Here is a 16,196-nt window from a genome sequence, read left to right as displayed (position 1 = left end):
GTACAGAGCCTCAAGGTCTCATACGTGAGAGATCAGGGCCTTCTCGGTCTTTCCTGAGCATGCACACGGTTCTGCACAGGCCTATGCCTTTAGATTCCCAAGACTATTTTGGAGGTTTTCAAAGTCCCTATGGACATTTCATTATTCAGCTTTTCAAGTTTTTCGGTCAGCGTCTCATTTGCCCCAGCTATTAGTACTACTTCAGGCAGCTGACAAATTTAAAAATGGCTGGTTATTTTCAATAAATGCCCCTGGGGAAAGGCTATTCTCACTGAACAAGCTCTGAATTAGGTCAAATAAAGATAAACTCTTGTGAGTGTTTCCAGGGAACTTCCAGACAGGTCAAATAATGCAGTTCTCTGGGAATGGGGCATTATTGGGGGCTCTGAGCCCATTATGATAGACTGGGTTGGTTGCCAGACTACTGGTTTTCATGGTTAACACAATTGCAAGGCTGTTGGTTTTAAAGGCTGCTGTGGAGCTGGAAAGAGGTGGGTGGAGGAAGGGCAGTTAAAACACCGCAAAGCTTGCTGTTCTCACCGAGATTCAGCCGTTTTTCTTGAATTAATGCTTCTTGGATTGTCGCAAGCCTTCGCTTAAATTCCAGAGGTCTGAAAAGTTGATTTTGACCATTTTCTGGCGGTGTTTTTATTGCTTTTGTGGAGATGTAGGTTTGCAGAGGTCCTTAATCTGCTAATCCAGAAGTTTTCTTTCTCTGTGTATTGTATTTGATATACTTATCTTCATGTTAACTTGCCAAGGTGAAAGACTCTATATCAAGAAGCAATGAAAAAAATTACAGGAAACTAATACAGATAGATAGGAACTAGCAGGTGACACTAAGGGAAAAGTATTTAGTGCGTCACTAAGATTACTGGTAATGACTTTTAATAGAGAAGAGTAAGACTGCCCAGTGACCAGAGTACTTATTCATTTAAAATATGTATTGGAAGGTACTGTGATCCAGGGCAGTATTACCAGAAGTGTGGTCTGTGGTCTGGTGCCAGTCAGTGAGCAGTTTGTTGATGGTCTGCCACAGGACAAGGGACTTCTTCCAGAGGGTAAATCAATCTACTGTTCCCTTTATCAAAAAAAAGTCTTGGGGGCTTCCCTGGTGGCGCAGTGGTTGAGAGTCCACCTGCCGATGCAGGGGACACGGGTTCGTGCCCCGGTCCGGGAAGATCCCACATGCCACGGAGCGGCTGGGCCCGTGAGCCATGGCCGCTGAGCCTGTGTGTCCGGAGCCTGTGCTCCACAACGGGGGAGGCCACAACAGTGAGAGGCCCGCGTACTGCAGCCAATGCAGGGCACGTGAGTTTGAGCCCTGTTCTGGGAAGATCCCACATGTTGCGGAGCAACTAAGCCCGTACACCACAGCTACTGAGCCTGTGTTCTAGAGCCCACGAGCCACAACTACTGAATCTTCAAACCACAACTACTGAAGCCCAAGAACCCTAGAGCCCATGCTCAGCAACAAGAGAAGCCTCCGCAATGAGAAGCCCATGCACCACAACGAAGAGTAGCCCTCACTCGTCACGACTAGAGAAAGCGTAAGTGCAGCAATGAAGGCCAATGCAGTCCAGAAAAAAAAAAAAGTCTTGATATAGAAAGAAAAAATTCAGCTGAACTGAGCAGTGTTCTTAGTGATGGGAACCATACTTTGTATGAGGCACTGTATGGGGAGATGCAAAGATAGGTCAAACATAAGCCTACTTACAATTGAGGAGCAGAGGTAAGCGCACATTTTTCTATGTCTTGTTACTAGGTAAATTGTGATAGGTTCCAGAGAAGCTCCAAACAAGAAGAGAGCTTCCTAATGGAAAAATATGGCAATGCTTCAAGGAAGCAGTGAATATGAACTAAAATTTGAATGATGGTGAAAAAAATTTTGAGGGAGAAAAATAATTTTTCCAGCTTTATTGAGGCATAAGTGACAAGTCAAAACTGATATACATAAGGTGTATAGCATGATGATTCAATATACATTGTGAAACAATTACCATGGTCAAGTCAGAACATCAGTCATCTCACATAAGTACCATTTTATTATTATTTTATTATTTTTTAATATAAATTTATTTATTTTTATTTTTGGCTGCATTTGGGTCTTCATCGGTACACGTGGGCTTTTCTCTAGTTGTGGCGAGCGAGAGCTACTCTTTGTTGTGGTGCATGGGCTTCTCATTGTAGTGGCTTCCCTTGCTGCGGAGCACAGGCTGAAGGTGCACGGGCTTCAGTAGTTGTGGCACATGGGCTCAGTAGCTGCGGCGCACAGGCTTAGCTGCTCCACGGCACGTGGGATCTTCCCAGACCAGGGCTCGAACCCATGTCCCCAGCGTTGACAGGTGGATTCCTAACCACTGTGCCACCAGGGAAGCCCCAAGTACCATTTTAAAAGCAATTTTCAAGAATACAATACAGTATTATTAACTATTTTCACCATGTTGTACATTAGATCCCCAGAACTTATTTACTTTATAACTGAGAGTTTGTACTCTTGGACCAACATCTCCCCATTCCCCCACCCCTCAGCCCCTAGCAACCACCATACTCCTCTCTGCTTGCATGAGATCAACTTTTTTACATTTCAAATATAAGTGATACCATATAGTTTGTCTTTCAGTACCTGGTTTATTTTACTTATCATAATGTCCTCCAGCTTCATCTATGTTGTCACAAGTGGCAAGATTTTCTTCTTTTTTAATGGATGAACTACATGTATTCCTTATCCATTCACCTATTGACAGACACTTAGGTTGTATCCATATCTTAGTTATTGTGAGTAGTGTTGAATGTGATGAAGCTATCTCTTCAAGGTATGGATTTCATTTCCTTTGGGTATATAACCAGAAAGGGGATTGCTAGATTGTATGATAGTTCTATTTTCAATTTTTTGAGGAACCTCCATAATATTTTCCATAGTGGCTGTACCAGTTTACATTCCCACCAACAGGGTTCTCTTTTCTCCACATCCTTCCCATCACTTATCTCTTGCCTTTTTTTTTTTTTCCTTCTGCCTTGCCCTGTGGCATGCAGGATCTTAGTTTCCCCACCAGGGACTGAACGCGTGCCCCCTGCGGTGGAAGTGCGGAGTCCTAACCACTGGACCACCATGGAATTCCCTTGCCTTTTTAAAAAAAAAAATTATTTTATTTCTTTATTTTTGGCTGTGTTGGGTCTTTGTTGCTGCATGAAGGCTTTCTCTAGTTGTGGTGAGCAAGGGCTACTCTTTGTTGCAGTGCGCGGGCTTCTCATTGCTGTGGCTTCTCTTGTTGCGGAGCACAGGCTCTAGGCACATGGGCTTCAGTAGTTGTGGCTCGTGGGCTCTACAGCACAGGCTCAGTAGTTGTGGTGCACGGGCTTAGTTGCTCCACAGCATGTGGGATCTTTCTGGACCAGGGCTCGAACCCACGTCCCCTGCATTGGCAGGCAGATTCTTAACCACTGCGCCACCAGGGAAGCCCCTCCCTTCTCTTTTTGATAATAGTAATTCTAACAGGTGTGAGGTAATATTTCACTGTGGTTTTGACTTGCATTTCCCTGATGATTAATCTTTTCACGCACCTATTGACCATTTGTATGTCTTCTTGGAAAAATATCTGTTTGGGTCCTCTGCCATTGTTTAATTGGGTTATGAATGATGATTAAGATTTTGATGGGCTTGATAGGGTAAAACGATAAGACATTTGAGGTAGGACACAGTATAAGCAAAGGTTTGGAGTCCAGTAAGTAGTCAGTTTTGAATGGAAAATAGGGTATAGAAGTTAGAATGAGGTAAGGTCAGAAAGTATTTGAAGCCATATTAGAAAGGACTTGGATTCCATACCATGGAGTTTATCCTTCACTTGGTGGACAATAGGGACCTACTGATATTTTTTGGACCGGGAAGTGACATGATTCTGCCTTGATTTAAAAGATTAGCTTCATATCTTTGGAGGAACGGGCGTCTTAAAAGGAAGAGACTAGTCTGGAGCCTGTGCTCTGCAACAAGAGAGGCCATGATAGTGAGAGGCCCACGCACTGCGATGAAGAGTGGCCCCCGCTTGCCACAACTGGAGAAAGCCCTCGCACAGAAACGAAGACCCAACACAGCCAAAATAAATAAATAAATAATTAAAAAAAAAAAAAAAAGGAAGAGACTGGAGTGAGGGAGACTAGCTAGGATGCTATTTAAATAATGAGACCACTATGATGGACTGAACAAGGGTGTTGGCACTGGGATCTGAGAGGAATGACAGTGTATAACGAGTTATGATTGAGGCAGCATTTATAGGTCTTAAAAACTGCTCAAATATGAACACCAAGGGAAAGAAAGGGTGCTTGGAAGGACGACGGTGTCAAACCAAGGTAAAGAAAGCAGCAGGAAGAACTGGTTTGGTGGGACAAGGATGAATTGTCTTGGATTGAGTTGAAGGTGCTTGGCAAGCCATTCAAGTAGAAATGTGTACTGGCAATGTAGGTCAGCAGCTAGAGAGAGAGGTGAGGTCTAGTGATCCTAATCTGAGAGGTGACAGCACAGAGATGATTAGGGAGCCATGAGGTTTGAGATGCCCAGCGAAGGAAACTATTTCAAGAGAGAAGGTAGAGAACCTCGGGGGAAGAAGGAGTAGTGGTTGGGAAGGGCAAGAGAATGAGAAACATTGAAAGGAAGAAGACCCCAAGGATACTACTGACTGAAATACTGGGGGCTTGTAAGTATATACCACTTTAAATCATTTGAGGAGAAGCAAGACTGGTAATGCTAAGGAGTAGTAGGATTGAGGGAAGCATTTTCTTTCTTGGGGTGGGGTAGATGGGAATGTTTGTAGACTGAGGAGAAGGAACCAGGGATAAGTATAGATTGAGGATGGAAATTAGAAGGAGTGGTTGATGGATCAAGTCTGCAAAAAGTCACAAAAAGGATGGGATTGAAGTAGAGGAGGAACCTTTGAAGAAAGGAGGTATATGTCTTTCCTCAACACAGGGGAGAAGGATGAAATGGGAAGTGCGGATACAGAAACATTTTGATGCACACAGGCAGGAAGCTGAAGGCATTCTCAGTGGGCAGCTCACACTTCTCAAGAGAATAGAAAGTGAGGTCACCAGACACCAGGATGGGGCAGGTGTTGGGTTTTGAGAATAAGGGAAAGGATTGAAGTAGCTGCTGGGGAATGAGGTACAGAGTCCACCAGACATGGGTAAATAGATTTCTGAAGACCACTGGGAGCCCAATGGCATCTAAATCCAAGAATGTGTGGTAGAACCAGTTGGCATGATCATCCATGTGGGGGTCCCTGGAGGGCGAAGTAAAGAGAGCAGAGAGTGGGGTCTTCTAGAGATATAATCTAGCCCAGTTTCTATGTATTTTGCATTATCACTGCAGGTGAAGAGCAGGTTCATGCCTTACTCAGCACTGTAGTCCTAATACCCAGTGCAATTACCATGCTCATACTTCATAAATATTTATTGAACAAATAAGTGCAACAAGATAAAAATTCTTATTAAATGGCTACCATACAGCGGAAGGAGAGAAGCAGTGTTATTACTAAGGCTGAGTCAGCGCCCTGTCAGCAGCCGTCCTAGCTCCACTTGCCAGAGAGAAGACGACAGAACCTCGGCTTCCTTTCCTCTACAGAAACTTCCCACGCCTTCTTATGGCATCACAGAGATCCAGAAAATTCCCTCACCCTCCTTTCTTTTGTCCTCAGGCTTACCTTGCAGTATTGCTCTCTAATTTGGCTTCTCCAGATCTAATAGTTCTAATATCAAGACCACGATCATGGTTTACTACAAATATTTTATGTTCTTTTAACATTGATAAATTAGCATGATGGCTTACAAACCAGTCTTGTGTGAATGCAATGCATGGGAAACATATTAATTCATGGATGAGTTAATAAAACAAGTTCTAAAGCTGCAATGCTGGGCATCAACATCGGCATCAGAGGCAATTTATTGTAATTAAACTTCTTCCAGAAAAAACTTTTTATGCTGCTGAGACTGAAGTCAGGAAATATAGAATTTAGGAGGAGATTGGCTAAGAAGGCAGAGTAGAAAGACCCTGAGCTCACCTCCTCTCACGAGCACAACAAAATCACAACCATCTGCAAAATAACCATCGATGAAATCGACCAGAACCTACCAGAAAAGATCTTCTGCAACTAAAGACATAAAGAAGGAACCACAACCAGACGGGTAAGAGGAGCAGACTTGTGATATAATCAAGTCCCATACCCCCAGGTTGGTGGCCCATAAATGGAGAATAGTTATATTGCAGGGGTTCCCCCACAAGAGTGGGAGTCCTGAGCCCCAGGTCTGGCTCCCCAGCCCAGGGGTCCTGCAATGGGGAAGACGAGCCCCCAGAGCATTCAGCTTTGAAGGCCAGTGGGGCTTAATTTCAGGAGTCCAAAAGCACTGGGGGAAGACTTCACTCCTAAAGGGCGCACACAAAATCCTATACACACTGGGACCCAGGGGGAAAGCAGTAATTTGATAGAAGCCTGGGCCAGACCTACCTGCTGGTCTTGGAGAGTCTCCTGGAGAGGCAAGGAGTGGCTGTGACTCATTCTGGGGACATAGACACTGGTGGAAGCCATATTTGGGAGCTGGTGGCTACCATCTTGGGATCTTCACTCTAGCTCATTAGCCCAAGACCTGGCTCCCCCAACAGCCTACAGTCGCCAGTGCTGGGATACCTCAGGCCAAACAACTAACTGGGTGGGGACACAGCCGCACCCATCAGCAGACACACTGCCCTAAATCTTCCTTAGCCCACAGCCACCTCTAGACATGGCCCTGCCAACTAGAAGGCCAAGGCCCAGCTCCACCCACCAGTGAGCTGGCACCTGCCCTGCCCTCCAGGAAGCCCGCACAAGCCTCCAGACTAGCCCCACCCACCAGGGGGCAGACACCAGATACAAGAAAACCACAATCCCAGCCTGCGGACCCAGCCAGCCTGCAGCAGGCCAGACCCTACCCTAGGACCAGCTGGGCCCCAGCCCAGTTCACTAGGAGGCCAACACAACCTTCAGGACACTCCAGACCCCATGCCCACCTGGGTCAGGAACCGGCCCCCTCACCAAAACTGATACGACACCAGCTCTGAGGTCCCTGAGTCCTGCAGTGAGACTCAGGACTTGGCTCTGCCCGCCAATAGTCCGGCAGTAACCTCAGGTGCCGACTCACCCACCAGTGGGAGGGCAACAGGCCTGGAGTCTTCTGGTCCCTGACTCCGCCCTCCAGGGAGCCAGCACTAGCCCTGGGCCCCACCTGGGGCTCTGCAGTCATCTGCTTCGTGACCAAGCCCTGCTAAACAGCAGCCAGCAGTGTCTGCACAAGGCAGGGCCTGACAAGCAACTGGGCTAGGGGCAAACCAAGACTACACGACCACCCACATAGCCAGCCCACCACAACAGAAGGACCCACGCATCCCTCTGAGGGGAGATCCCTAGAGCAAACAGCTTGGGTGATGAGAGGGGAGTGCGATGTTGGGACGCCTAGGATGTCTCCTATAGGAGGCCACTTCTCCAAGGATGAGAAGCATTACTAACTCTACTACATACAGAAAAGTACAAATAGCAACTTAGACAAAATGAGGTGGCTGAGGAACATGTTCCAGATAAAGGAACAAGATAAAACCCCAGAAGAAGAACTAAGTGAAGTGGAGATAGGCAATCTATGCAAGAAAGAGTTCAGAGTAATGATTGTAAAGATGATCGAACAACTCGAGAGAAGAATGGATGCCCAGTGTGAGAAGTTAGAAGTTTTTTTTTGGGGGGGGGGACGTGGGCCTCTCACTGCTGTGGCTTCTCCCATTGCGGAGCACAGGCTCTGGACGCGTAGGCTCAGAGGCCATGGCTCATGGGCCCAGCTGCTCCGCGGCATGTGGGATCTTCCCGGACCGGGGCATGAACCTGTGTCTCCTGCATCGGCAGGTGGACTCTCAACCACTGCGCCACCAGGGAAGCCCAGAAGTTAGAAGTTTTAAACAAAAGCTTAGAAAATATAAAGAACAACCAAACAGAGGTGTAGAATACAATAACTGAAATGAAAAATACACTAGACGGAATCAACAGTAGACTAAATGATACAGAAGAACAGATCAGTGAGCTCAAGACAGAGTAGTGGAAATCACTGCTGATGAACAGAAAAAAGAAAAAAGAATGAAAAGAAAGGAGGACAGTTTAAGAAACCTCTGGGACAACGTCAAGCACACCAATATTCACATTTTAGGGGTCCCAGAAGGAGAAGAGGGAGAGAAAGGGGCTGAGAACACATTTTAAGACATAATAGCTGAAAACTTTCCTAACCTGGGAAAGGAAACAGTCACCCAAGTCCAGAAAGCACAGAGAATCCCATACAGGATTAACTCAAAGAGGAACACACCAAGACACATTGTAATTAAAATGACAAAAATTAAAGATAGAGAATATTAAAAGTAGCAGGGGAAAAACAACAAATAACATATAAGGGAACTCCCATAAGTCTGTCAGCTGATTTTTCAGCAGAAACTCTGCAGGCCAGAAGGGAGTGGCACACTATTTTTAAAGTGATGAAAGGGAAAAACCTACAATCAAGAATACTCTACCCAGCAAGGCTCTCCTTCAGATTTGATGGAGTGATGAAAAGCTTTAAAGTAAAGCAAAACTAAAAGAGTTCAGCACCATGAAACTAGCTTTACAACAACTGTTAAAGGAACTTCTCTACGTAAAAGAGAAAAGGCCAGAAATAGAAATAAGAAAATTATGAAATGAAAAAGCAAACATACCATAAAGGGAGGAAATCATCCACACACAAAACTAATAGGGAGGTTAAAAGACAAAAGTAAAATCACCTATATCCACAATAAGCAGTTAAGGGAAACACAAAACAATTAAGTGTAAAATGTGATATCAAAAACAGCAATCGTGGGGCTTCCCCGGTAGCTCAGTGGCTGAGAGTCCGCCTGCCGATGCAGGAGACGCGGGTTCATGCCCCGGTCCGGGGAGATCCCCCATGCCGCGGAGCGGCTGGGCCCGTGAGCCATGGCCTCTGAGCCTACGCGTCCAGAGCCTGTGCTCTGCAACGGGAGAGGCCACAACAGTGAGAGGCCCGCGTACCGCAAAAAAAAAAAAAAACAAACCCAAAAAACAAACAAACGAAACACACACACACACACAAAAACAGTAATTGTGAAGGGAGGAGAGTAAAAATGAAGGGTTTTTAAAGTGCATTTGAACTTAAGAAATCAGCAACTTAAAATAATCATGTATATATTATATATAGACTGCTATACAAAAACCTCATGGTAACTGCAAACCAAAAATCTATAATCAATATACACATAAAAAAGAAAAAGCAATCCAAACATAACACTAAAGATAGTCATCAAATCACAAGAGAACAAAAGAAGAAAGAAAAAAAGACCTACAAAAACAAATCCAAAACGATTAACAAAATGGCAATAACAACATACATATCAATAATTACCGTAAATGTAAGTAGACTAAATGCTACAACCAAAAGACATAGAGTGGCCGAATGGATACAAAAATAAGACCCGTATACATGCTGCCTAGAAGAGATTCACTTCAGATCTAGAGACACACACAGACAGAAAGTGAGGGGATGGAAAAAGATATTCCATGCAAATGGAAGTCAAAAGAAAGCCAGAATAACAATACTTATTTCAGACAAAATAGACTTTAAAATAAAGACTGTAACAAGAAGGACACTGCATAACGATCAAGAGATCAATCCAAGAAGATATAACAATTGTAAATATATATGCACCCAACATAGGAGCACCTAAATACATAAGGCAACGACAGTAACACAGTAATAGTGGGGGACTTTAACACCCCATTTACATCAGTTGACAGATCATACAGAAATAAGAAAACATTGGCCTTAAATGGCACATTAGACCAGACGAACTCAATTGATATATATAGAGCATTCCAACCAAAAGCAGCAGAATACATATTCTTTTCAAGTGCACATGTAACATTCTCCAGGATAGATCACATGCTAGGTCACGAGACAAGCCTCGGTAAATTTTAGAGAGTTGAAATTATATCACACATCTTCTTTGACCACAACACTGAGACTAGAAATCAACTACCCAAAACCAAAAGCCAACCAAACAAAAAACCTGCGAAAAACACAAACGTGGAGGCTAAACAATATGCTACTGTACAACAAATGGATCACTGAAGAAATAAAAGAGGAAATCAAATAATACCTAGAGGCAAATGAAAACAAAAACACAATGATCCAAAACCTATGGGATGCAGCAAAAGCAGTTCTAGGAGGGAAGTTTATAGCAATACAAGCTTACCTCAGGAACACAAGAAAAGTCTCAAATAAACAACCTAACCTTACACTTAGAGTGAACAGAGAAAGAACAAGCAAAACCCAAAGTTAGTAGAATGAGATAAATCATAAAGATCAGAGCAGAAGTAAATGAGATAGAGACTAAACAAATAGAAAAGATCAATGAAACTAAAAGCTGGTTCTTTGAACAGATAAACAAGATTGATAAACCTTTAGCTGGACTCATCAAGAAAAAAAGGGAGAGGGCCTAAATCAATAAAATCAGAAATGAAAAAGAAGTTACAGCCAACACCGCAGAAATACAAAGGATCATAAGAGACTACTATGAACAACCATATACCAATAAAATGGACAACCTAGAAGAAATGGAAAAGCTCTTAGAAATGTACAATCTCCCAGGATTGAACCAGGAAGAAATAGAAAATATGAACAGACCAATTACCAGTATGAAATTGAATCAGTAATTTAAAAACTCCTAACAAACATAAGTCCAGGACCAGACGGCTTCACAGGTGAATTCTACTAAATGTTTAGAGAAGAGTTAATGCTTATCCTTCTCAAAGTATTCCAAAAAACTGCAGAGAAAGGAACGTCCAAACTCATTGTATGAGGCCCGCACCACCCTGATACCAAAACCAGACAAAGCTATTACAAAAAAAAGAAAATTATAGGCCTATATCACTGATGAACATAGATGCAAAAATCCTCAACAAAATACTAACAAATTGAATACAATTCAACACTGTATTTAAAGGATCATACACCCTGATCAAGTGCAATTTATCCCAGGGATGCAAGGATCTTTCAATATCTGTAAATCAATCAGTGTGGTATACCACATTAACAAATTGAATAAAAACTATATGATCATCTCAATAGATGCAGAAAAAGCTTTTGATAAATTCAATATCCATTTATGATAAAAACTCTCCAGAAAGTGGGCATAGAGGGAAAATACATAATAAAGGCCATATATGGCCCATAGCTAATACAATATTCAACAGTGAAAAGCTGAAAGCATTACCTCTAAGATCAGGAACAAGACAAGGATGCCCACTCTCACCACTCTTATTCAACATAGTTTTGGAAGTCCTAGCCACAGCAATCAGACAAGAAAAATAAATAAAAAGAACCCAAATTGGAAAGGAAGAAGTACAACTGTCACTGTTTGCAGATGACATGATACTATACATAGAAGATCCTAAAGATGCCACCAGAAAACTACTAGAGCTCCTCAATGAATTTTGTAAAATTTTGCAGGAGACAAAATTAATACACAGAAATCTCTCGCATTTCTATACACTAACAATGAACTATCAGGAAGAGAAATTAATGAAACAATTCCATTTACCAACACATCAAAAAGAATAAAATACCTAGGAATAAACCTACCTATGGAGGCAAAATACCTGTACTCAGAAAGCTGTAAGACACTGATGAAAGAAACGGAAGATGACACAAACAGATGGAAAGATATACCATGTTCTTGGATTGGAAGAATCAATATTGTTAAAATGACCATACTATCCAAGGCAATCTACAGATTCAGTGCAATTCCTATCAGAATACCAATGGCATTTTTCACAGAACTAGAACAAATAATTTAAAAATTTGTATGCAAACACAAAATTTGTATGCAAACACAAAAGACCCCAAATAGCCAAAACAGTATTGAAAAAGAAGAACAGAGCTGGAGGAATCATGCTCCCTGACTTTGGACTATACTACAAAGCTACAGGCATCAAAACAGTATGGTACCAGCACAAAAACAGACATATAGATCAATGGAGCAGGATAGAGAGCCCAGAAATAAACCCACACACTTATGGTCAATTAATCTATGACAAAGGAGGCAAGAATGCACAATGGAGAAAAGACAGTCTCTTCAGTAATTGGTGCTGGGAAAGCTGGACAGCTATATGCAAAAGAATGAACTTAGAACATTGTCTAACACCATATACATAAATAAACTCAAAATGGATTAAAGACTTATATGTAAGACTGGATACTATAAAACTCCTAGAAGAAAACATAGAACACTCTCTGATGTAAATCACAGCAATATGTTTTTGGATCTGTCTCCTAAAGCAAAGGAAATAAAAGCAAAAATAAACAAATGGGACCTAACTAAACTTGAAAGCTTTTGCACAGCAAAGGAAACCATCTGCAAAATGAAAAAGAAAACCTACTGATGGGAGAAAATATTTGCAAATGATATGACCAATAAGGGATTACTATCCAACATATAAAAACAGCACATACAACACAATATCAAAAAAACAAACAACCCAAATAAAAAATGGGCAGAAGAACTGAATAGACATTTTTCCAAGGAGGAAATGCAGATGGCCCACAGGCACATGAAAAGATGCTCAACACCATCAATCATCATGGAAATGCAAATCAAAACCATAATGAGATAACAGCTCACACCTGTCAGAATGGCTATCATCATAAAGTACAAATACAATAGAATACTACTCAGCCAAAAAATTAATGAAATTTTGCCATTTGCAACATGGATGGACTTGCAGGGCATTATGCTAAGTGAAATTAGACAGAGAAAGACAAATAGTGTATGATATCACTTATATATGGAATCTAAAAAATACAACAAACTAATGAATATAACAAAAAAGAAGCAAACTCACAGATACGTAGAACAAACTAGTGGTTATCAATGGGTAGAGGGAAGGGGAGAGGAGCAATATAGGGGTAGGGGATTAAGAGGTACAAATTATTAGGCATAAAACAAGCTATATGGATATATTGTTCAACGTGTGGAATACAGCCAATATTTTAGAACTGAAATAGAGTAAAATCTTTAAAAATTGCGAATCACTAGATTGTACACTGTTAACTTACACAATATTGTACAGCAACAAATGTTTATTTTTCAATAAAAAAATAAGTTACCGGTGATAGTAAGTTGCCAACGTACCACACAGGGGGAAAAATATAGAATTTAGAGCTCTCTTCGATTAGAAGTGTGTAATATCAAGCACGCAGAACCCTAGAGCCTGACAACAGGTGTGATGGGTGACCCTACACCTGCCCTGTGGCGCCGAACCGCTGCCAGGAGTTGGCCGGTGTCACCTGACCCTCCGCGGGTTTAGGGAGAGGGGGCGCGGAGGCATTGAGCGCGTCACGCTCCGCCCTGAGCTCTGGGGTTGGTCAAGGTCTGCGCCTGCGCCGAAATCCAGTTATCAAAGTTGACTCCAGAAGAGAGAACCTAACAGACCAGTAACAATGGAAGAAATTGAGAAAGTTATCATGGTGTTTCAGGTTAAAAAAAAATCCTTCCTGAAGAAGATCTTAAGCAACACGATGGATTCAGAAGCTCGTGAAAAGAGGTCACAAATCCTAACATCTTCAAAGCAAGATATATCACCTCATATTGCAAATGTTAGCGAAATGAAGCATTACTTGTGTGGCAGCCGTGCAGCTCTCAACCATATAGCAATCACATTTCCCATTCAGCTCTTTCGGCAACGGCTGTATGGAATCAAAATCTGGGATTCAGTACTTCAGTTGAGGAGGGATGGATTTCGAAACTTGTATGGTGGAATCCTTCCCCCATTAATGCAGAAAACGACTACACTGGCTGGTCTGTATAAGGATCTAGCTTGCCTTCTCCATAAGCATATCAGTACCCCGGAGTTTGCAACCCTAGCATGGCTGCAGTACTTGCAGGGACAACAGAAGCAATTTTCAGTCCATTGGAAAGCGTTCAAACATTGCTTTGAGCCCACAGCATCATGACAAATTTACAAACACTAATCAGGCTTTCAAGGCACTGAAATGCCATGGAATTAGTATTATCGAGGCTTGGTACCCGTTCTTTTCTGTAATGGATTCAGCAATATCCTTTTTCTTGGACTTCGATGTCCCATCAAGGAGCACCTGCCTACAGCAACGACTCACAGTGCTCCTTTGCTCAATGATTTTATCTGCAGAGGCCTGTTGGGTGCCATGTTGGGAATCTTGTTTTTTCCAGTTAATGTTGCAAAAACTCGCATGCGATCTCAGGTTGGTGGGGAATTTCAGTCTCTCCCTAAGGTTTTACAAAAAATATGGCTACAATGGGACAGGAAACTGACAAACCTTTTCAGAGGTGCCCGTCTGAATTACCATCGGTCCCCCATCTCTTGGGGCATAATTAATGCGACTTCTGAGTTCTTGTTAAAGATTATATGAAAAAAATCAGTTAAGTGCCCTTTATCAACTGAATAGATCTAAGAAGAATGCAGTTTGGCCTTGTTTCTAATCGGCCAAATACAAATTGGTGTCATAAATCCAGGGCACAATGAATTATGGGCAAAGTTGTTTTCTTTAAGCAGCAACAAATCCAGAATAAAAGATTTCAGTAGGAAAATGTAAGGTGTTTTGGTTTTTGTTTTGTTTTGTTTTTTGGGGGGGGGTCTGGTTCTGTTTTTTTAAATCATTATCTGAGAACTTTAGGCTAATTGCCTGGTTAATAGCTGTCTATCCGACGGCTTTTGACAAGGAAACTAACAGCCAAGGTATGATTCTATTTTTGCAACTCTTCCATATTGAAACGTAAGTGGCCATGACCAGGCAGAGAAACGGCTCTTAGCGTTCCATGAATTCTCAGGCTTACTTCTATTACTCCATTTCTTGCTTCTCTGCTTTTAGGAGGAGTTGCAAAGGGTAGTTTTTGTTAACTTATACATGGTAGGACAAAGGAGCAGAACAGAGAAGAAAAACAGCTTATTACGTGTAGGTTTTTCATGATAAATTGCTTGTATTCGTTTTGAAACTAAGCACCTGTTGGGATGGTCATCATCCAAATTATTTCTCTTGAGACGTGGTAGACTAAAGCAACGAATGACATCTCCCATTTTGCTTTCTAGGATGAAAGTTTTCTCTGTAGTTCTCAGTGTGACCTTAAACCTTTCCAAAATATTTTTATATTAATTTCACTTATTTCATTGCCAAAAGATGTGCAGACTTAACTTTTGTTAGTGGTGTTTCATCCCATTAAGAAGTTTCATATTACAGGCATCACCCCCCTTTTCTTCATGCCACTTCGCTTTTACAAAAGACCTACATTAGTACCTGTTTTCAGTAACGGAAAGAAACACAAGGATGATTTGTGCTTTTACAAAAAAAGGTAATTGCTTCTTCACTCTATGCCATTTGGGCTTACGAAAGGTTCCACAGGAATGCGGGGAAACTTGTAATTGCATTAGAGGTACAATTCTGTTTAGCTCAGCTTCTTTGAATTGTTGTTGCCAATTTAGTGAAGAGCTTTGGAGTTTTGGTTTTCTTTCCTTTGAGTAGTAGTTTGCCACAGTCAAATCTCCTGTTCTCTTGAAACTCCCATTAAAAACAACAACAGAAATGCTTCCATAAAATTTTATTTTGGACCTCAGATTTTTTTTTCTGGTTTTTAAGTGTTCCAGGGAAGGGGAAAAAAAAAGAAACCTCAGGATAGCTTTCACCCCACAGTGTCAAGCTGTCTTTTTTACTTTACTCTTAGAAATAGAGACTTCTATTAGGATCTTTGCATTTTGGGAACCCAATTTTACCATTTTATCATTTAAACAGTAAGACAGTTTGAGAGGATAAGACCTAAATAAAGATATTTCACGGGTTAGTTTTAAATTCTAGAAGTTGTTGATAGGTGGATAGCATACTTATCCCTTACCTAACAGACAAAACCTTACTTGTCAAAGGAATCAGATTTTAACATACTTTTTGCCAGATAAATAAGGCAAAGTGACTCATACACCAATTGAATAACTAATAAAACATGCGAAGGGCTTCCCTGGTGGCGCAGTGGTTGGGAGTCCGCCTGGCGATGCAGGGGACGCGGGTTCGTGCCCCGGTCCGGGAGGATCCCACATGCCGCGGAGCGGCTGGGCCCGTGAGCCATGGCC

At 42.1% G+C, this 16,196-nt stretch overlaps 1 pseudogene; it reads left to right on the top strand.

Moving 5' to 3' along the window:
* The first annotated feature begins 13,542 nt into the window (after window positions 1-13,542).
* Window positions 13,543-14,490, top strand: LOC113631938 (solute carrier family 25 member 51-like; annotated as a pseudogene).
* Window positions 14,491-16,196: the final 1,706 nt, after the last annotated feature.

Source organism: Aethalodelphis obliquidens, unplaced genomic scaffold, assembly GCF_003676395.1.
Source record: "Aethalodelphis obliquidens isolate GAN/ISIS:26980383/991018 unplaced genomic scaffold, ASM367639v1 scaffold35, whole genome shotgun sequence".
NCBI lineage: Eukaryota > Metazoa > Chordata > Mammalia > Artiodactyla > Delphinidae > Aethalodelphis > Aethalodelphis obliquidens.
The sequence above is the reverse complement of the archived record's forward strand: the minus strand, read 5'-3'. Positions and strand labels throughout refer to the sequence as shown.